Here is a 23,162-nt window from a genome sequence, read left to right on the forward strand (position 1 = left end):
TCTTTCTTGTTTTTTCCCCATTAATGAGCGCATAACATTAAATACCCTGGTTATGATTACACACTTTACTAGTTAAAGTGTCATCTTAATATTGCGCCCCAGAACGAAATATTTATTTTGACAAATATTTTGAACAATAAAACAGTATACTTTATTAAAAGCAGTTTCATGGTAAGCCCGTTGACGTTTCGTAATTCATTGTAGTTACAATGTCTCCCCATAATTTGTAGGTTGAGCTTTGAACTGCATTCGTTAAAATTGATGGCAATGCATGATGTGTAACTTTACTAGCAGTTAATTATGCAGCTTCATGTACAATTCTCCTTCGAGCTCTTACCCCCCCCCCCCCCCCCCCCCCGGCCCGAAAACCTGTCGAGGATTGAAGCAATGAGTCGGGTTAGATGGTGGGTGGAATGAGAAACGTATCATCGCAATTTTTCTTAGCGGTAGCAATGACTCTTCCAATTGCAGGCGGCTGGGGGAGGAACTTTGCTCCTGGTATAATGCAAAAGTGTGGGCTCCTGCATTCTTTATTAAACGTGAATATTGCAAAACCTTTCCTGTAAAAAAAAAAGAACGTGGGTATATTCAAATATAATGCAATATATAGATTGTACTATAAAAAAATCACAGCAGTGTGAACAAAGCGCCAAGTATATCTGCGGTACTACTTTTGCAGAGCGGACTGGTTTGACAGCCTCGCTACTGCTTCATTTCTCACGTATCTGCACTTTGCAACCAAACGGCGCCGGAAGCTCTCCGCAGGGTGGGCGGGCGCCGGAGATGGACGGCGCGTCCACCCAATCGCGTGGCGCTACTCGTCGACCGTCCGTGTCAATCAATCTTGAGCGGCCAATGAAGAGAGGCGGCCGTTTGATGACAGCAGACTGGGTTGCCTCGGAGTTTTCGCTTAATGTCTTTTGAGCTTTGGTGCTCGTTCCCCCTCCCGTGTTCGAGCGGTTCGCTGCAGGAGTTAGTGGTCAGTCGGTGAGTAATGGCTGGCCGTAACTACCCTTTATCCTCTGAGATGCGCGGCCAGGGCCGTTTAAACGAGCCGCAATCAGTTTGGAGGCGAGAGGCAGGTAGAGGTTAGGCCTAGAGAGGGAGCTTGTGAAGAGTGTGGGTCAGTCGGAGCCAGGCAGTTGCGTGTGCCACCAACTGTCAGTGGGGGGGGGGGGGGGGGGACAACTCCTCCACACCTTTCAACTTGCTTAGCCACATCATTGCTATCATTATTTGCATTTCAGTTTCTCACAAATTGCCCTCCCCCCCCATTCCCTCCTTATTGTTATCAACTCGGTGCCAACCAGCAACCGAGGAAAAACAAAGAAAATAGAGCTAAGATAGACCAAGTCCATTGACATGGAGAAAATACGGCTTTTCGTTTTGACCACGACCCTTCCCCCCTCCCCTCCCCCCCCTCCCCTCAAGTCCAGTAGTTTATCCTTGTCTTCAACTTTTTCTTTTACTCCTGACTGGTGCAGGTGATGTTTTAACAAAAAAAAAGACCTGGTCTTCCTTCTCATCACCATTGCAACCAAATTTTGAAGCTACTCTACAATTTTGATTTTCTTTTGTTGTGTGTGATTTGATTGAGCTATTGATAGTTATAAATTCATCACAGGATAAAATTTTTAAAAAAGGGGAGTGTAGATGAGTGGCATGAACTTTGGGAAGATGTAGAGTGAGGATTGAAATGAATGAGGATTAGAATTTCTGGTGGTAAGAGTTGTGAAATTAATAACATGAATGAAATAAGCATTTGTTTGTCAGAAAGTAATGAGGGGGCAAAAATACCAGCCTCCATTTCAATTGATTTAGTGTTTAAAATTGTGCATGTAAGTTGCATGTCAATTTCATCAAGCTTGTTTCCTTCCAGAAGGATTCAAGCTCCACTCTGATCTCCTGGATTGGGAAAAAAATGGATAGGTTACTCAGTGTGGAGTCTCATTCTTAAGTGGCTCAAATGGAATGTAGGTTAGCTAATTAACAGATTGTGAGTTAGTGTTTAATAGTGCATGTTGCAAATTGACCAACTAAAGTAAAAAAAATCCAAATATGCTGTGAGGTCAAAATGGGTTGGAGGTTAAATGTGTATGTCAATAAAGATACTTCTGAAGCTTGTTTTCCTGTTACTTTCATGGTTGGTTATCCTAGCATCATTGTCGTCAGGGTTTCAGTACAATATGGTAATGGCCACGTGAACTGATTGGTCATACAATTACAGGTGTTGTCATTACAAGCTTATGAGCCAAGCACTTTAAAGCCCTTTAATGCTTTGGTACAGTTGAGAACAATAGAAGCAATAAATTAAGAATATAATCCAAGAAACACAGTAGAGCAATAAAATGCATTTTATTGCTGTAGAGTATTTGTCTGTTTAAGCTCGATAGAATTCTTTTTTACATTTGTGGCTAGTGATAAAACAACAGAAATCATATACTGTGAAGTGGAGAATTGATTTGTATCTGGCACTGATTTTTTTTTCATTTCATTGAAGTGGGGCAATGGGGTGCAACAATAACAGATAGAAAATAGGAGGCAAGGTTGTTCTAGGTCACGGTGTACATTTTAATTGCAGGTATCAGATTGCATTTAGAAGTAGTAGCTATTTTTCCTATCTGATGTTAATTGTTAAGGGGAAGGGAAGATCAGTGGAGTACTGGAGGTAGTGTTGCTTGCACCAGATTTTTTTCTTGCTGATATCTACTGCTCTGCTCAGCCCCAGCTTTGTACTCCAGGGAAATGTTGGCACTTGCCATTGTGGTTGGTTAGCTAATTAACTTAATGTCTAGATAATTAATTTCCATTGATATTGGATTCTGCATGAACTATGGTTGTATATTGCAGCTTGATCTTTGCTTTTGTGTTAATATTCTTTATTCCTTGCTACATGTTCAAAAGATGCAAAGTTTTTTTTTGTTTAACCTACCAGAGCCATTTTTGTCAGCTCTTTGGCTTTGATCAAAACTTCTGATCAAACATGGTGACTTAATTCCTTTTAATATAGGTTAGGGAGTTACCTAGTTACAGTCAGCCATTTGGACTGAAGTACCACCAGATCTGTTTCTTGTCTAGGTTGAGTTTGCTGATCTTGGCTAGAATGCCAGTGGTAGGGGTGCTATGGTAATGGTTGGAGAGATGTAAAAAAATGACCAAGATTCCTATTTCTAATTTGTTATCTTTTGGCCCCATCTGAAGATTCTGATCTGTGAGTATTGAAGCTCAGTGCAATATCCTCCAATTTGCATTTATATAAAGCCTTTATTACTTGAAAACATAGAAAACTGTTTTGACGTGGACTTGGTGGATCGGGGGCCTGTTTCCATGCTCTGACTTTCACAGAACTATAATCTGACACACATTGATTTTGTCAGAGTAGGTATTAGGATAGTTTCTTCAAAAGTACAAACTTTAAGGTCTGTGGAGAGAGTGAAAAATGAAAAAAATTCTGGAGTTGAGATTCTTGAAGACAATGTGAAATGTGAAAGCAGCCAAACTTAGAGTTATCAGGTTTTAGTGCTGTTGTAATACATGTGGAGTAGTGAACAGTTTCTGCAGAGGAGAGCAGATCCTAGTTAATATTTGTTATCCTACCAGATCTGGCAATGAACAGCTGAACTTAGTCTGCTACATACAATTCTGCTTGGACCTGAGAAAAACTGAGATTGGACTTTACCTAGTATGCATAAGAGTAAAGCCCTTTTTTTGGCTTTGGGTATTAAATATGGAAGCGTGTGAGTGATTTGAGCTAATTGACAGCATCAGAGGCAATACTGTATATTCAACAATGAGAAGCATTTCTTGACTGGTTCACTACTGAAGAATGAATAGTTGGGTTTGCTGGATATTTGGGTTAGAGTCAAAGTCGACTTTATTGTCATCTGCACAAGTACGTGTGTGCACAGGTGCAATGAAAAACTTACTTGCAGCAGCATCACAGGTACATAACATCATATAAGCGAGTTTCAATGGATACAACAACTATTGTCACTTTTAGTGAAGAAGAAATAAGGCATGAGACATAGTTTCACTGTTGATATTTTGGCCAATTATTGATGTATATGAACAGACTTTGTTATATGTTAACAGACTTTGTTCATTATAAATTAATTTCATCACGGGGATATAATATTTTTTCATTTAATCATTGTGTTACTGTATCTGTGTGGACTGATCTCGAATGAACTGCAATGCATTTTGCACACTGAAAGATTTAGTGAAATCAATTGAAATTTTAAGTGTCGGATTGTATGCAGTAATTTAGATACCAATGCTATATGCAGATGTTATGTATGGGACAGTACTTCTACCCAAGGGGAATGGACATTAGTTACCATGGTATACCCGAGGCCTGCAGGCACTAATTATCTTCTGGTGTACACGCTTGATAAATTCATTTCAGTTGGGGAAAGGTCGATAACGTGAGTCTATCTTGTAAGCAAATATGTCCTTTATTGAACTAGTAGATAGATGGTATAGACAGGACAGTGGGAAAAGGAGCCAAACATAATTATGTTTAATTTGTATACTGTTCTTGCAAGAAGACTTTATTTCAAACATTTATTTAAGTTTATCAGTTGGTTGATTGCCAATAAGCATGTGGCAGTATGTTCAGGAATTAGATGTCAATGTCATGTTCAGTTCTGTAGTTTTGCTATTCCTCAGTTAAAGGACAATAGAATGCGTTGATTTACTGCTTGATCCATTGCTTGGGTTCCAAGGTCATAATCACAGTAGGTTTGTCTTTTGTTTTCATTTATGGACAAAATGTGAACATATCCAGGTCGATGTTCTGGAATAGTTGATAACGTGGTTGTGTCTTCAAGGAATGTCAAACCCAGAAGCACCAATATTTTTGCTTACCCTTTCACCTATTAGGTGAAATGACTTTCTGTGTCTGGTGTAATATTCTTGAATTTTGAATACAAGAAAGTTGGAATATACAGACTCTCCCAGGTTACAACAGGGTTCCGTTCCTGAGAACTGTTCGTAATCCAAATTTTTTGTGAGTTGGAAATGTTCAAGTTTATTGCCATGGGCATACATACCGGTGGTATAAATGCCATGAAAATGAGCTTTTTGCAGCAGCAGCACAGCACTTTGCAAACATGACAAACATAAGTTAACGTAAACTTAAATTAACATAAATTATACATAACCTACAACAAAATAAACAAAACAAACATAATGACATTAGTACAAGCTGAGGGATAGAGAAAAGAAATATAGTCCGAGGTAGTATTAGGGTTTTTCAGGTCAGTTCAAGAACCAGATGGCATCGGTTGGGGGGGAAAATGCTGTTGCTGAACCTTGAGCTGTGGGTCTTCCTTACCTCCTGCCTGATGAAGAGGGCATGGCCAGGATGGTGGGAGTCCTTAATGATGGCTGTCCTCGATGGTGGGGAGAGGTTTACCTCTGATGGAACTGGCTGAGTCCACCATCCTCTGTAGTCTCTTGTGTTCCTGTGCACTGGAGACTGTGATGCAACCACTCAGAATGCTTTCCACTGTACATCTGGAGAAGTTTGTCAGAGTCTTCGATGACCTGCCGAATCTCCTTAAACTTATAAGAAAATAGAGACGCTGGCATGCTGCCATCATGGTTGCATCTATGTGCTGGGCCCAGCATAGATCCTCTGAGATGTTCACACCCAGGAACTTGAAGCTGCTCACTCTTTCCACCGCAGATCCTTCGCTGAGGACTGGTGCTTGTTCGCCTGACTTCCTCTGTCTAAAGTCACAATCAGTTCTTTGGTTTTGCTGATGTTGAGTGCAAGGTTGTTGTTGTGACACCACTCAACTAGCTGACCTATTTCATTCCTGTATGACTCCTTGTCACCATTCGTGACGATGTACAAAAGCAGCATGTGGGAGAGGAGCACAGAAATAGCTGTAACTAGAGAGTGAGCAGGCACAGGAAGAGCGGCTGCCAGCTGGCCTCACTGAACTCAGTGAGTGAGTCTGGTCAACATTCCCTGACCCAGTTCCCAATTGTTGTGGCTCAGGGAGTGGGGTAGGGTGCAGAGAGAAGGCACGTGTAAATGTACCTCTCCCACCCGGCAGAAGACCCCTGCAGCAGCCAGCAAATCCATCCTGCTTGCTTGTATGTATGGGGTGTCCTTAGATCAGGTCTTCGTAACCCAAGGAGTTGTATAAGATTGGTCTTGGTCCCAAAAATAAGCAATATCTTTAATTTGCCATCTTTCAGAATTCCACATCCTTCTTCAATTTATACAAAATTTTTAAGTTCTTCCCAGTTTCTATCTTGATGCAGTGAAGTTTCAGTGAAAGTTTTAATTTTGAAATGTTATGAAATTTTAAAGAGATTTTGTGAGGTAATTTGTTTTGGGATAGGTTTGCATGTTTTCCCCTGTCTGGGAGTGTTTTCCCTAAACGTTTTCTCTTTGTGTGCTTTATTTATTTAAAACATTGTGAACAAGTTGTTAACCTCGTTAACATGTAGTTTATTTTGGGCTCTTATTTACAAACTTTATATATAAACTTTTACTTATAGTTCATATTATAAGTGGTACATTGATGTTTTTGAGTCATTGAATTTAATGCAAAACATAAATGCAAAATACTGCTTTTATTTGACCTGCTTAATTTCTTCCCTATTCTGTATTGCGAAAACTCATCCCCGAAGAAATACAGCATCCCTACTGACTCTTGGTAATTGCTAGCCCATGATTTCTCAAAGTGGAGAAGAAACATTTGGATAGCATTGAGAACCTCAAGTCCATGCTTTGGGAGCGCACACAACTCTTACATATGCAGTGGAAAGAACACGCCATCTCTCAAACTGCCCACCCCATCTGGCACCACCTGCCCCCATGTTGTCCTCGTTAGTCATCTTGGTCTTCCAAACTGGAGTGGAAGCAAGTCATTCTTGATCTGAAAGGACTGCCTAAAAAAAGACTTTCTTAAATAGTGGGATTATATTTGCTACCTTCCAATCTTAAATCATTCTGGAATGTGCGGAATTTTGGAAGATGGCAATCAGTGCATCTACCATCTCCATAGCTGCTCTTTCAAAGCCTTGGGATACAAGTTGGCAGATCCTAAGGATTTATCTGCTTTCAATTCTGTTCATTTCTCCATTTTTTTCCCCTATTAATGTTAATTTCTTTAAGCTCCTATTTGCTCTTGAACTGAAATAAAAATAGAAAATGCTGGAAGTACACAGCAGGTCAGAAGGCTACTGGGAAGAGAACTGGAGTTGAAGTTCTATTCTGGTCATTTGACGAAGAGTCTTCCACCTTGAAGCGTCAACCCTATTGCTCTTCCAACAGGTGCGGCCTGACCTGCTGAGTGTTTCTAGCATCTTCTGTTTTAATTTTAGATTTCCAGTATCTTTAGTTTTTTTGATTTTTTGCTCTTGACTTGTTGTTCTCCAATATTTCTAACTGGTTTCCTTGGTCCATGAAGAAAATATTTGTTTAATTTCTCTACCATTTCTTAATGTAATGTCTGCTGCCTCAGTCTAGAAGGGTTCAACGTTAATTTATGTTCATTTTTTTTCCTTTTTGCACATCCGTTTTTATGTGTCTCATTGGATTACTCTCTACTTCTTATTAATTTTTCACTCTTTCCTGCATTCTGGAATTTTTCCATTCCTTGGACTTACTGCTGTTTTTGGCAATGTTATATGCTTTTTTTTCTTTAATCTATTACTATCTTTGACTTGTGAACTATGCTGGATCACTGTCCCTGTTGGGCTTTTATACCCACTCCCTGCACGTTTGAGTAGTTTCATGTGTGTACCTATAATCTTGGACAAGAAGACTTCTGATATCTGTGAAATTGCTGATTTCTGATGGGTGTAAACTGAGAGGAAAGCAAAATATTGCAGTGCTTGTTGATAGCTCTGTGTCAGTCAATGAATGGAGTCATAGTGGGAGTTATTGCAGGGTTTAGGTTATTTACTAGGTAAATAGGGAAGCAAGCAAAATCTATTTGTGTGATTAAAGTGTCTGTACAACTTAAGCAGACAGAAATTGGCAACATTTCCAATGAAAGCAGCGTGATTATTGGGACAGTGATCCTCCAGTGAATGGAAGATGTTTACAAAGTGCAAATAGTATGTAAAATTGATCCATTTGTTACAGCAGCTGCAAAATGTGATTATCTGATAAGGAATTAAAGCTTCATATTGACCAGGTGTAGTGGTGTACCTATATACAGCCACAAAAGCCCTCCTTGCAGTAACTAAAGTTTGCTTTTAAAAAAAGATTTTATGCTTTGAAAGTATTTGGCCACCATAATTATTTAATTTATATTTTCATGACTTGGCTTATTTGCTACCTACTTGGTGGATTATACAGCATAGGTCAAACAAGTTAGATTACACATTCTTCCAAGTTATGAAAAATCCTGTGTAGTCGCAACATGAAATTTTAGATTGCATAACGTTAAGTTCCAAAAGAATTATTTGCATTTTGCATAAATATCCCATTGAGATTCTGTGCGGAATCTGCAGCAAACAGCATTTTCTAGTCGAAAGCAGTGTTGCTGTTGAAACTTAAGAGGCTTTGCCAGGGGCCATGTGAAATGTTATGCAGAACGTGACTAATTTTTAATGCTATAACTAATTCTAAAGGGCTTTGCCTTGGAGTTTAAGTACTTATTGCACTAATGAAGAATATTGAACATTTTTTTGCATGTGGCAACTAATCTTTCTCAGAGTGCAAAACATGCAGGTGGATTTGAAAATAGGATAGGCATTTTATCTTTGCTGTCTCGGAAACTGATATGTCGTTCATTGTGTGTCAATGAATAAATTTAATGTTTTGTCATACTTGGTATTAGGTCATCAGGGGGTTGAAAACTTTGTACTGATTTAAATGAACTGATTTGAGTCTGTAACGTGTTGTCTTGTTCTGTACAATGCTGTCGGTGATTTTCAGTCAGTGTAAAAATGGAAAATCAGAATTGGTTAACTCACTAACAGGGAGCAGACACTCTTCAAGAAGTGTCTGAAGCCTTATATGATGGGTCAATAGATTCTTATTTAAGCTTTGCTTAATGATAGTACTCTAAACGTATTTTTGGGTTCATAGTAATACCATTGAAAGGATGCAGTAGGGATTCCTGAATTGTCAAATATGCTGACCATCAGATAATTCTTAATCTTCCTGCTATAGTAGTTCAAGTGGATGTTAAAGAAGACTATTCCAAAAGAAGTTTTCTGGTGTTGTGGCCAATACCTCTCTTAAACAATGGCACTCAGGCAGCAGTAATGTGGCCATTTTTCTTGCAGCTTGCTCTGTGTAGAATGCCCCAAGAGTTGCCTTTTCATTTTTGGTTGTTGGGGTGTATTTTTTGTTTTCATTAATATTTGGCAAGATTGTGCACCTTTAGTCTCAACTAAATTGAAATCAGTTATAACAACACCACATGCACGCTCAAAATCATTAAAATTCAATACTGTTGACTGGATCATCTTCATTGTGCCACTGACCAGGGCATCCCACAAACAAATGGGATTTGTTGATTACTTAGCCATGTATTTTAAAATCCTTGTGGCATTTTTAAAGCTGGATATATGAAAATGTAAATTTTGCATGGGCATGGTTGTCTTTCATTACTGGCATGGAGTTTTATGAATGAATAAAAATCAAACTGGATTTTTCTGAGTAGAATTTGGGGTGTTATAATTTGTTTTTTTTTAAAAACCATTTGCTATAAATATTTGCTGTCTGAGCTCCTGCATGTTAAATAATAACTCGCTTAGGCAACCATAGAACTATATCCCAACAAAAAGGAGTTAAGGTATCTTTATTAGTCACATGTACATCGAAACACACTGAAATGCATCTTTTTTTTTGTGTAGTGTTCTGGGGGCAGCCCGCAAGTGTCGCCACGCTTCCGGAGCCAACATAGCATGCCCACAACTTCCTAACCTGTACATCTTTGGTCAAACTGTATTTGATTGTGCTAGAAGAGGAAACTGATTATCTGAAAATTCATCTAGTTCTATCATATGTTTCTTGAAAGTGATTTCCTTTGGGTAGAAGTAAATTTTTTCACTTCGTATTTGCACATTTCATGTTGTTGTCTTATTCACAAATCAGCTGCAGGAAGCTGCATCCTTCTGCTTTGTTTAGCTTTGTCAGCCTACATTCTAATACATTTTGTTTTCAGTTTGATCTTTGACGTGGAATGGGCCAGAAACCTGGATACCTGAGTGTGGTGCGAACTTCATAAACTCTTGTCTCTTGGAGGATCTCCTCATTTTTTCTTGCGTTCTGCTGTTTTAATTGACTGGGACTTGAGACTAATGAACTGTATTTTTTCTCTACCTCTTTAGTTTAAGGAATAGTTATACTGACGTGGTTTAAATTTGACGTTTTGTTTTCGAGATTCACCTTCCTCTCTCTTCCTTGTATATTATTTTGTTTTTAAATGTCACTGATGTGATAAATGCAGAATTGTTTTTCTTTTAGTGCAATTTTCTGTTCTGTTCTATATTGTTTAGTAATTACGTTCTGAAATAATCTGGAATCAATTTATACACAGCAGGACTAATAACAGGAGTGAGGAATGACCAGAGAACGTTGTTTTTAAGTATGTTGGGACAAATGCTTAAAAACTGGATGAAGTGCTATTGTCTCATTTACATCCATGTGAATGAGGTATAATGAATCTTTGTTTAAAGTCTCATCTGTAAGACAGCAGTACTGATAGAGCAGCTCTCCTGTAGTACTGCAGTGAGGTGTCATTGTTGATTACATAGTTTGCAATGCAACTTCTTGCAGTTATATTTTTGGGATTAGAACTAATACATAAAATTAACAGCTTTTAATAGAAAAGGGAATTTGGGAATGTCATCTGTACGATAGATAAGTCTGTTCCATTGGGAGGTCATAGTTGTTGTGGTGGTTAATCTAGGATGACTATGATTCAAAGAATTTACTTTCCGCTTTCAGATAGTTTGCATATTTCACGTACTCATTCCCATCATACTGGTAAGCAGGTGGATCTTGCTGCTAGCCTGTGCTTTTTTCGTAATCTCTGATGTCTTGTGGTTTTGCAGCCTTGTTGTCAAACTTTTCAAGATGATTTTTAATAAATTCTGGAGCTTGGTGGTTAAACTAAGCCAGCATTCTTATATTTTCATTAGTAACTGAAATTTCACACATGTAGGACAATACATTGAATAAACAACCCTCTCAGTCTTTTCCATTGCGTAACAAATTGCAGTGGAAACTGGATACATTCTTTAACGTTTTGGATGCATACATTATTGTTTTCTTAAAAAATCCATGGTTAAATTATATGTAATGGCAATCCTGTATGTATATGAGGTCAGAATCAGATTTATTATCACTGACATATGATGTGAAGTTTGTTGTTTTGCAGCAGCAGTACAAAGACATAAGAATCTATAAATTACAAAAATAAATAATGCAAAAAAAAGGAATAATGAGGTAGTGCTCACGGGTTCATGGATCGTTCGGAAATCTGATGGCAGAGAGGAAGAAGCTGTTCCTGAATAATTGAGTTTGGGTCTTCAGGCTCCTGTACTTCCTCCCTGATGAATGAGAAGAGAGCGTGTTCTGGATGGTGAGGGTCCTTAATGATGGATGCCGTCGCCTTCAGGCACTGCCTCTTGAAGATGTCATTGATGGTGGGGAGGGTTGTGCCCGTGATGGAGGTGGCTGAGTTTAAAACCCTCTGCAGCCTTTTGTGATCATGTACATTGGAGGCTCCATACCAGGCTGTAATGCAACTAGTAGGAATGTTCTCCACTGTACATCTATAGAAATTAGTAAGAGTCTTTGGTGACACACCAAACCTCTTCAAACTCGTAATGAAGTAGAGCTGCTGGCGTGCCTTCATCGTGATTGCATCAATGTATTGGGCCCAGGATAGATCCTCTGAGATGTTGACGCCCAGAAACTTGAAGCTGCTCACCCTTTCATGTAACATGTAGTTCTTATTTGCACTTATTTCTGGGGTGATGATGCATTTCAGTAGTATATTGCTACCTCACCTCTTGAACAGCCAGTATTTAAATCAAGTAGACTTCAGGGGGATGAAAATTATTTCATTGTCATTTGTAAATCTCAGAAAAACTATATGCATTTATATGTTTCCTTATAAGGTGAACTAATCACAGGAATGATGAAAACTTAGATACTGAGTTAGAATTGGAGAGGTTAGGTTGTGTGGACAAAGTTAGGTTTAAAAAGGTGGGATGATTGCGATGAAAACATTTCATGTTGGATTGATTGACTTGGACATTGGCCATTAAAGGCAAAGCTGCCAAAGATCAGGTGTAGGAATGTGGACGGTACAATGGGAGATGGTTGTAGGCCTAGAGAAGGTTGTGGAAAAGGGGAGAGTGAGGCTATTGAGTGATTTAAACAGGAGGATAAAAGAAACAAGAAGTATTGGAAATACTCACCTAGTTTTAAAGTGCTGCCTAGTCCTGAAATGATATGGATCTGTTTTTAAAAGTTGCTTTAATTTTTTTTTAGATTTTAGGTTGCATTTATTGGGCTTATTTTAATTAAAGGCAGGATGGTAGGACTGTGTTGCCCAGTCATTCACTCTGCAGTCACTTTGAAACATAAGGGGTGAAGCTTCTGATACATTACCATCATGCTGCTTTTGGCTCTTGGTGGTGCCTGGGGCTATTTTAAGACTCAGCCACTTATTTTGATTTTCGAAAGGCAGTGCTGTTTATTTTTCCTGTGAGACCTGACAGCACTTAAAATTAGTGGAATTGGGTACTTATTTAAATAGCTTTAATTTTTCATGAATTGTACATTGTAAATTTTTAAATCTTTTGTCCATTAGTCACTTATTTGGACTTTTGAAGCTGGCCTCAAAGCTCTAACACTCTGCAATACACTTTGTGCAAATAAAGATTATTCAGCAAGTTAAAATTAATCAGTAGTCCCAAGTGAATTGCATTGAAAAATTGCACTGAGAAGGAACAGAAGCAGCAATTGGCGTGTAGTCCTTTGAGCCTCTGCTGGCATTAAGTAAGATCAAGGCATATCTGATATTTGGTCTGTATTCCATTTTCCTGTCCCCATAAGCCTTGATGGCCATTGTCCAAAAATCTGTCAGTCACTGACATACTTAATGACTTGGCATCCAGAACTCTCTGGGGTATTCCTCCTTGTATCAGTCTCAAGTAGACAAATCCTATCCGGAGAGTATGATCACTAATTCTAGACTCCTCCACAAGAGAAAACATCCTTACATGTGCCTGTCGAGCCACAACAAAATATTATACATCTCAGTAAGATTTTCCCGCGCTTTCTGCCTGTAGCGCATTCTGCTCAATCTTTGTTCATAAGACTGCCCTCATCTCATGATTCAATTTAGTGAACTTTTGCTAAGCTGTCTCTAGGGCATGTATATTTTCCTTAAATGAGGAGATGAAAACTACACAATACTCCAAGTATAATCTTGTCAAAACCTTGTACAGTTGTCACACACCTTCCATACCATGTACACCATCTCCTTTCCAATAAAAAGGCCAATAGTCCATTGCCATCTCAGTACAGTAAAACTCCAATAATCCGTAATTGGACTGTTTGGAAATTCTGATTGTTTGTTATCTGATTCACTGGGCGCAGATTTCTGTGCTTCCTTTCATGTGCTGGGGCTCGGCTGCTGCACTTCATTTCACATGCCATATTTATTATTCTACTACGTAAATGTTAAATTGAATTAAAAGTGTGTTGGATTATTAATAGGGATAATACCGAATAGTCCGCAAAATCTGCTAGTGCAGCACCACCGTAGTTCCAAGTGTGCTGGATTAATGGTGTTATTCTGTAACTAGCCGCACCTTCATGTGACCTTTACTTCTTGCTGCAGATCTTAAAAACTCCAATTAAAATAACAGTGTAGCAATAAGAGAATGAAGGGAAATCTGAGAGATGTAACACTGAGCATGATAACAAGGAATATATGAAAGATGTTGATCTGAATCCACATGGAACAAGGACCTATACCTTTTAGAACAATGCAATACAACACAAATCTATTTAGATGGTTTGCTTTCATAAAATGTGTAAGAAGTTGTGCAGGCAAAAGCTTTCCTCAGTTAGAGAAACAAAGGACTGTAGATGCTGGAATCTAGATGAAAAACGCTATGATGCTGGAGGAACTCAGCAGGCCAGGCAGCATCTGTGGAGAAAAGAAGGCGGTCAACGTTTCAGGTCAGGACCCTTCTTCAGGACTGAAGATAGGAAAAGGGGAAGCCCAATATATAGGAGGGAATAGCAGAGCAGTGATAGGTAGACAAAAAGGGGAGGTGGGGTGGGCACAAGATGGTGATAGGTAGATGCAGGTAAGAGATAGTGATAGGCGGGTGCGGGGGGGAGAGCAGATCCACTGGGGGATGGGTCTAAGGTAAGGAGAGGGGGGGAAAAAAGGGGGGCTAGAAAAAAAGTGAGGAAAGGGAAGAAAAGAAGAAGCATTGTGGGGGGGATGGGGAAGGGGTAAGGGGAATTCTCCTCCACTGCCAGGAGAACTCCAAGTGCAAACTGGAGGAACAGCACCTCATTTTCCATCTTGGAACCTCGCAGCCTAACAAGATGAACATTGAATTCTCCCACTTTAAGTAATCCCCACACCCCTTCCCCACACTCCCCCACCCCCCCCAACCATGCTTCTTCTTTTCTTCCCTTTCCTAGCCTTTCTTTTTTTCTAGCCCCCCCCCCCCCCTTTTCTCTCCTTACCTTTGACCCATCCCCTGGTGGATCTGCTCTCCCCTCCTCCCCCACACCTGCCTATCACTATCTCTTACCTGCATCTACCTATCACCACCCTGTGCCCACCCCACCTCCCCTCTTTTGTCCACCTATCATTGTCTGCTTTTCCCTTCTATATATTGGGCTTCCCCTTTTCCTATCTTCAGTCCTGAAGAAGGGTTCTGACCTGAAACGTTGACCACCTGCTTTTCTCCACGGATGCTGCCTGGCCTGCTGAGTTCCTCCAGCATCATAGCATTTTTCAGTTTTCCTCAGTTTCCTTCCCTGAAAGGTCATCTTCTGTAAGGGTGGATTCTCTAGTACATTCTGAAAGTACCTCGTGATCCTTAGAATGTGTGCATTAGCCTCTAATTTATTAAAGGCAATCTTAATTGGGGAAAGGAAGTCCCATCGAACTTATAAGATACAGACACTCTTAAGGAAAGTTGTGAAGGATTTGGAAAGCGGGTGGAAGAGATTTACTAAAATGATTCCAAGGATGAGGGATTTTAGTGATGTGGATAGACTGAAGGAAACTGGGTATTTGGAACAGAGTTGAACAGATCTGATAGTGGTACTTAAAATCATGGAGAGTCTAGACGGAATAGATAGAGAGAAACTGTTCCCATGGCAGAGGGATCAAAGGGAATCGAGAATGAGGGTGATTGGCAACAGAAGCAAAATTAACATTTTTTTACATGATGAGTGGTTAACGTTTGGAATGCACATTGGTGGAAGCAGCTATAATTGTACCATTCAAAAGGGAGCTGGATAAATATCTGAAATGAAAGAATTTGCAGGACTGGAAGAGAGATCAGGGGAATGAGGATAGCTTGCTGGCATGGACTCAATGAGCTGAGTGGTCTCCTTCCATTTTGTTAGGTCTCCCCAGTGGATGATCTTGAAGGGAATATGTAAGGGGATTTATTTAGCCATTCAACCCATTGGCGTACCATGAATGGGGAACTGGAGGAGAGAGTGAACTAGAGTAGAGGGGGGAAGAGAGTCCAAGGAAAAGAGTACGGCTAAGATCTTTTGTCTGTAGCTTGTGTGTGTGTGTGTGTGCTTAGTGTGTTTGTATATGCCGTTTTGCATGTGTGCTAAATCCTTGTCACAAAACCTGGTCTCCAAATGTCCTGAGCTTTCTTGCCATTGAATCAAATCCTTGCTCAGTCATGTCTGTGTTGTAACTGGTGTGCAATGGCTATACCATATAAAAAGAATTTATGCACGGGTACCTTACACTCCTGAGGATTGGAGTAGAAGCAAGCAATCCTCGATCCTGAGGAAATGCATGAGAAAATGTCACTTTGGTGATTAATGTGAGCTGTGCATGGGTAGCCAGTACCATTAAAGTCCCACTTAATGCAATATCAGATTAGTTTTAACACGTGAACCACTTAAATGTTTTTGAATACCAGGAAGCTATTTAACTGAATGTTTGGGTCAGACAAGAGTAAAAGTGAATCTTCACTCACTTAAAGAGAATGTGTGCTTTTCAAGTTGATAGGTAGCAAATAGGAACTTAAACCCTGTGAGATTTTATTTTGCACTAATTAAAATTTGTATGACAAACTGTTAATTCTCATAACAGGAATTAGATGTAAATATTTAGCCTGTGAAACGCTTAGGCAATTAACTTTACTGTATTTGATTTTTGTTGATTGAAATGTTAATCTGATGGAAATGATCTAATTATAGCTGCAACTTATTTTCCATTTTCTACCTGTGTTCACTTGAAATATTAATGTGGGTGGTAATGTGTGTCTCTCCCCCTTAGCCTGGTGGAGTTGTACATTGCTCATCAATGCCAGGTTCACAACATAATTTTCTGGAAGTTACATTTTAGGAGTAGAGTCATGAAGCATTGTTTTTTCGTCCGGTAACATTGTATTACTTGCACGAGCACCTATATTTTTGTTAAGTCCCCAGTTGAAGGGTAGATGAAATATTTCCAAGTAGTAGTAGTACAGATATTAGAGTTTACATCTCATGTACATATTTTGGTATTTTTATTTCAAATCATTCAGAATGGCATTCTTAAAATATTGTTAGTAGTTCTCTTTTAAAATTTTGTTTTAAACCTAAATATCAGATATCTAAAATCTTAGAGAAATCGCTTGCAAGAAAATAATTCCTAAGTGACTTGCCCTATTTCTGGACAAGAAAAACAATTTTACAGCTGCCTGTATTTTAATTAAATTATAGGTTTCAGTAAATTTCTGGGGTTTCCTGGATTTTACAACTATGTATTTTTGGAAAATATTAGAAATCTCTCATCTGCAAATACCTCTAAGAAGTTCCAAGAGATTGAACTTGCTATTTTATAATTGGCTCCTGGATGCAAGCCTGTCTTTTTTCTTTATGCAAAAAAAGTATGTAAATATTCAAAAAGCTAAGTTGGCAATCTAATGACAAAATAAGGCAATTACAGTTTTCAAAGTTTAGTTCATTTGATTTGTTTGGTAAAGGTGGTTGATGGTGTAGGCATAAATCAAATACAGAAAGAATTACTTTGCCTCATTCTCTGATGGATGTTAATAATATGTTCACTTTTTTTTAACTGTTTATTTATCGAGGGTTAATTGGAGTGTTTGAAAAATGCATTCTGGCACACTGAGGATGGCTCATGCTTATTCTCTCACACCCTCCACTAAACTCTATCTCTCCCTTGGTTTAATACAGTTTCAAAAGGTTAAAGACATGAAAGAAAAGCTGTAAACAGTGTATAATCAGGATACTATTTTTCATATACATTTGTACACATTTTAATAAACTGAATTATTTGCTTGAAGAAAGCTTTTGAAATTTGGCAAAGAATGGTGAGTAAAATGTATCCAATTTCAGGAAATATCCTTGTTGCTCAATTGTGTGTTGGATGATTAGGTATGCTGCACTTAAGTCTAAAATTTTACATTTGTCTCAGTCCTGGTTGCAGATGATAAACATAAACCAAGCTTGGTCTTTTTGGAGCAGCTGACGCCTTCAGGTAAAAACTGTAATTAAGATAATGTAATCCTCAGAGACCATTTAACGTTTACAGTTAATATTATTGTCCAGTATGTTGTTCAGTGAGTTTTTAAATTTTGTTCTGAACCTGCATATACATACAATATTTTGGTTAAAGAAAATAATTGGTAAAAAAGTAATTCCAATAATTTAAATGACATCAAAATTCATTGGCCAGCTTTCACTTATATAAAGTAAGCAGATATAGTGTAAGTTGTAGGCTTTGACAAGGATATGATGCGTGTAACGTGGAAAATAGAGGGAATTACACCTTCATGTTTGTTTGATTCATTCTTGGGAAATGAATGTTGCTAGCAATGATAGCATTTATTGTTCATCTTTAATTGTCCCTTAACTGAAGAGGCAGTTAAGAGTCAACTGCATTGGCAGATGGATCAGGCATGAAGAAGATGGCAGATTTTCTTCTCTGAAGGGCATTAGCAAATCAGATGGGCTTTAATGACAGCCTGGTAGAACATAGAAACATAGAAAAACTACAGCACAATTCAGGCCCTTCAGCCCACAAAGCTGTGCCGAACATGTCCCTACCCTAGGCTTACCCATAGCCCTCTATTTTACTCAGCTCCATGTACCTATCCAACAGTCTCTTGAAAGACCCAATCGTATCTGTGATAGTTTAATGCCTGCTATAATTGAGATTAGCTTTAATTCTAGATTAATTTAATTATACGAATTTTAATTCATAAGTTGCTATGATAGAATTTGAACTATTATCTTTGGATCAGAGATCTAGAGCTTTGGATCCTGTCTAGTAAGATGAGATAAGATATCTTTATTAGTCACATGTACATCGTAACACACAGTGAAATGCATCTTTTGTGTAGAATGTCCTGGGGGCAGTCCGCAAGTGTCGTCACGCTCCCGGCGCCAACATAGCATTCCCACAACTTCCTGACCAGTATGTCTTTGGAATGTGGGAGGAAATCGGAGCACCCAGAGGAAACCCACGCAGACACGGGGAGAACGTACAAACTCCTTACAGACAGCGGCTGGAATTGAACCTGGGTCGCTGGTGCTGTAATAGCATTACGCTAACTGCTACACTACCGTGCCTGCCCTAAAAGTGGGCTTGTCCGGGATTTAACCATGGTGCTACTGTACCCTATGAATGCCATGTACAGCAAGACCACATACTGAATTGAGTATTAAATAGATTATATTGTTTGGGATAGTTAAATAGAAAAATATACTGTAATTTGGGAAGAAGAAAATTACAGTTGGTTGAAGTATATCCCTGTAGTTTAGGCACAGAAGTAGGATGTTGCAAAGCTGGTATGCCACTTACAGGCAGGGGTTCTAACTATGGTATGACAAGTTTACATTACTGTAATAACATTGTTATTAATAATGACAAATATATGACAATAATACATGATTATAACTGTGGCAGATTTGTGCAGTCATTTTTAATGGAAGAATTTTATATACATTTACTAAAGCATTGCAAAGCTTTAAACAATCAGTGAACTCTGACAGAAAATGGTGATAATGGAGCATGTCCTCTTTGTATCTGTATGTGCACTGTATTTTGTAATTGTTCCAGAGAAATTACTGGAGGATGTTTAATACACTAATTCATGGATAGAATAGATAGATTTTTTTTGGAGAAGGGTGAAGGATAGAGCAGGTTGAGGTGTGCCTTTAGGCACTTACAGTATGCAGACTGTGTCCCAAGTGTTTATCTTGTAAACAACCTTTCCCTGTTCACCATTGTGCATTTTACAGTGTTGTAGCATATGTTGATTTCTTTTTTTGGTTAGATATTTGTGATTGACTCTGTGCAGAATGAATAGGGTTTTTGTTAATTTACTTTTGGGTTATAGAAATTAAGGTTATTAGATGTTGTGGATTTCTTGCAAAAATTATGGATTTGTATACCAGTTTCTGTATACAATTGATAGGTGTGATGTTTTGCATTATGCAAGACATAAGTGACCATGTATGCTGCTGGTTTGCTTAAATCTAGAAAGCAGTGAATTAAAAGAGTGCCTAACTAAACCATTGAACAAAATTGAAAGTTATAAATTATGGTGACCTTATAGCTGGAATAGATGTCATGACTACAGACATAATAAGGGAATTTTTGAGCAAGGTAGGAAATGGGAGGCAAGTTCATGTGCAGTGGCTTGATGATCCTATGCAAAAGTGTAGGAACCTAAAAGTGATTGTTGGACAATTTGATATAGGGAAAGACGGTGTCTTGGCAGCCAAAGGAAGCAGGAAGCAAAAGGGGGCATTGCTGCAAAAATAACTGATATTTTTGGGTCAGGTGAATTCAATGAAGATTGGCAGGGAAAAATGGAATTGAACAATGGGCAGCCTTTGGGTGGAGACATTCTAGTACATTCCCCTCTGAGAGAAAGATGGAGCAAATAAAACCAGAGCTATCTGGATGACCGAAGAGTCAAATAAAAGAAAAGAAGGCCAGTTATGGATATTAGATTGTTAAAACAATGGTAAACAAGGCTGACTCTAGAAGACAAAGTGGGGAAATTGAAAAGGAACCAAGAGGGGCGAAGACAGTATTAGGAAATACTGGCACCAAACACAAAGGAGAATCCAAAAATCTTCTGCAGGCATGTATACAGTAAGTGGACAGTAAGAGAAGTGGGTCTGATCAGGGACCAATAGGGAGACTTAATTGTGGAGACATAGGACGTAGCCAAGATACCAATGAATACTTCATTGTTTATCAAGGAAGAAGATGGTGGAAAGGAAGATGAAAAGTCATTGACCTGAAACTTGGTTTCAGAAGAGCAGAATGGTTTTACTTTCCTGCATGTTGTTATGGGAGGTTCTCAATAAGCTTATGTGCAATTACTGGTCCATGTATTAAGTTGTCTTTTCCTGAAAATTTTTAGAATGGCACCTGTTCAAACCAACGGTCCTTTTATTTATAGGTTTTTGCCCAGTGCCAGTGATCTTGCTATTTTTCACTGTGGTTTTGATTTGACTATAGATTATTGCAGAAGTTTCCTCTGTTTGTAGCTATTGAAGTGTAAAGTGGCTATATTGTGCTCCTACCTATGGAAAAACTGTCATCAAGTGGTAACTTGGCATGAAGATGTTCAATCATGCTGAACTCAAAACCACAATTCTGCTAACTGTTGTGGAAATCAAAATTTCTTTTATTACCTATGGGGCTTGTTGGTAGTAGTTTTGATTTTGGTTAATTCTGTGGGTGTGGTCTGAAAACCATCAGTTCATTTTATTTCTTATAAGTGACAATCAAAACACTGCTGGATTATTTTATCAATTTTGGAGAAATATATTTGTTTATGGAGTGTGTGCGCTTGGGACAAGTCTTCAGTGCTGTGTTTGTTGGATGATATGGGTTTTGAAATCTGCATGAAGTTGTTGAATTTAGAATGTTGAATGTAAATAATTTATATTGGTTCATCCCTCCAAACTTGGGCACTACATTAGGTGCAGCCTTTGTTTTCTTTTTTCATACACTGCTTATTTTACTGAGCATTGGTGATATATCTGATGCAAGTGTAAAGGTATTTTCAAGTTCAGTGGAATGAAGAGTTTTTAATTTGAATTTTAGATTGAGGATTTCCTTGACTGGCCTTTTCCAAGATGGCTGGTATCGTTGTTGCTAACTGATGATATTCTCAATGATCCAGCTCTGCAAATAGAGAGAGATTGCATTCTTGCTTGCCTTTAAAATGAATGACTTATCCAACAAACAGGAACTTATGGATGTCAATTTTTGGGTACAGATTTAAAAGACATTTTTTGAAATTTATTTTTTGCTAATTTTTCTTTCTCCCCTCCCAAATCCTCCTAAAGGTACAAGTTTCCTGTGGGTATAGCTCTGCATATGGCAGTACCTTCTATTATCTTAATGAAAAAGAATAACACATTTCCAGGCCTCAGCAGTGAGTATTCCAAAGCTTTTCAACAGACAGTGGGCAGGTGGTGAAAGTCATAGAAAGCAGAGGACTGGGGCAAAGATCAAAGAATCTGACATTGTACATTCTTTTCAGCACCAGTCATTGGATTGCAGTCAGGAACTGATTTTCATTCTATTGCCCATGAAGACTGAAAGTGATTGTCCTTGTTGTCAACCTCTCTGTCATCAGCCAACCCCAAGCTGTAAATTGAACCTCGTCATCTTATTGTGTGGCTCGCCAATCTTCACCAATCAAATTTATTATTGGAGAAAGGCAAGAGTTCCTATTATTGTCATACCAAGCCAGTCGTTTGACAACTGACGTTGCCAATGAATAGAAACTTATTGGCACTATAGTTGTTGTGATTTATCATTGCCGCATTTAGTAAGAAATTAATATCTGAATTAGCTGTTCATTTTTTTGTGAATATTGTTTATAATATGGCATAGGAAATAATTGGCTTTCTACTGGAGCAGTTTACTTTTTGATTAAATAATCAATATCTGCCAACCAAGCACATGAAGTTGTTCTTCTCTGTGTAAGGAATTTGTTATCTGGATGACCTACCAATGAAGTACCTCAGGATGCTTCAACACACACAAAATGCTGGAGGAACTCAGCAGGTCAGGCAGCATCTATGGAGGGAAATAAACAGTCGACATTTCAGGACTGTTGAAGGGTCTTGACCTGAAATGTCAACTGTTTATTTTCTCCATAGCTGCTGCCTGACCTGCTGAGTTCCTCCAGCATTTTGTGTGTGTTGCTCCAGATTCCAGTACCTGCAGAAATGTGTCACTATGGGATGCTTCGCATTTGAACAGTGCTCTCTCAGGTAGACACAAAAGTTTTCATGGTGTTGTTTCAATAAAAAGCAAAGAGTTATTCTTAGTGTCTTGACTAATATTTAATCCCCTTACAAAGTCACCTCCAGATTATCTGGTCATGATATTGCTTTCTCTGGGAACTTGCTGAACACAAATTAGCTCCCAATTTCATATGTCTTTCTTTCTTTCTTTTTCAATCTTTTTATTAGTTTCCAAATTAATACAGATTAATATATAACATCAATGTTTGTACATGTAATACAAAGAGATCAGGAGAACAATCATGGCATAGATAATCATAAAGAATAGTAAAATATAAAAAAAACTGTAGATCCCACGATCTCTTAGTAAATGAATATAATATAAAAGAAAGGAAAGAAAAAGATTTATTGTGTATATAAAAGAAAGGAAAAAGAAATCCCCAAATCAATAAGAAAAATTGTAAACAATATATCAAACCAAACTAAACAGAAAAATTAAAAAAAACAAAAAAAAAAGAAAAAGAAAAACTGGACTGAAATTTTTCTGTAGAAACAGAGCAATGTTATGTCGTCAACTCTGTTCCTCTAAATTGGAAAGTTATTGAAAGGGGGTCTATATCATGTGAAAATATTGAATAAATGGACTCCAAATATCTTCAAATTTAAGCGAAGGATCAACAGTACCACTCCTAATTTTTTCCAAGTTTAA

The 23,162-nt window shown here is 38.3% G+C and overlaps 1 protein-coding gene across 6 annotated transcripts in view; it reads left to right on the forward strand.

Moving 5' to 3' along the window:
- The first annotated feature begins 868 nt into the window (after positions 1 to 868).
- The window catches only part of LOC127582375 (lysine-specific demethylase 4B-like), a 252,246-nt gene continuing 229,952 nt past the window's right edge, over positions 869 to 23,162 (forward strand). For 3 of the 6 annotated variants that reach the window (XM_052037552.1, XM_052037558.1, XM_052037559.1), the window contains exon 1: positions 892 to 987. The gene's annotated coding sequence lies outside the window, so the exon portion shown is untranslated. Of the gene's footprint in view, positions 988 to 17,645; positions 17,709 to 23,162 lie in introns of all 6 variants that reach the window. The other 3 variants (XM_052037555.1, XM_052037556.1, XM_052037553.1) reach the window with 3 other exon arrangements.

This window comes from Pristis pectinata, chromosome 24 (assembly GCF_009764475.1).
Source record: "Pristis pectinata isolate sPriPec2 chromosome 24, sPriPec2.1.pri, whole genome shotgun sequence".
Lineage (NCBI taxonomy): Eukaryota > Metazoa > Chordata > Chondrichthyes > Rhinopristiformes > Pristidae > Pristis > Pristis pectinata.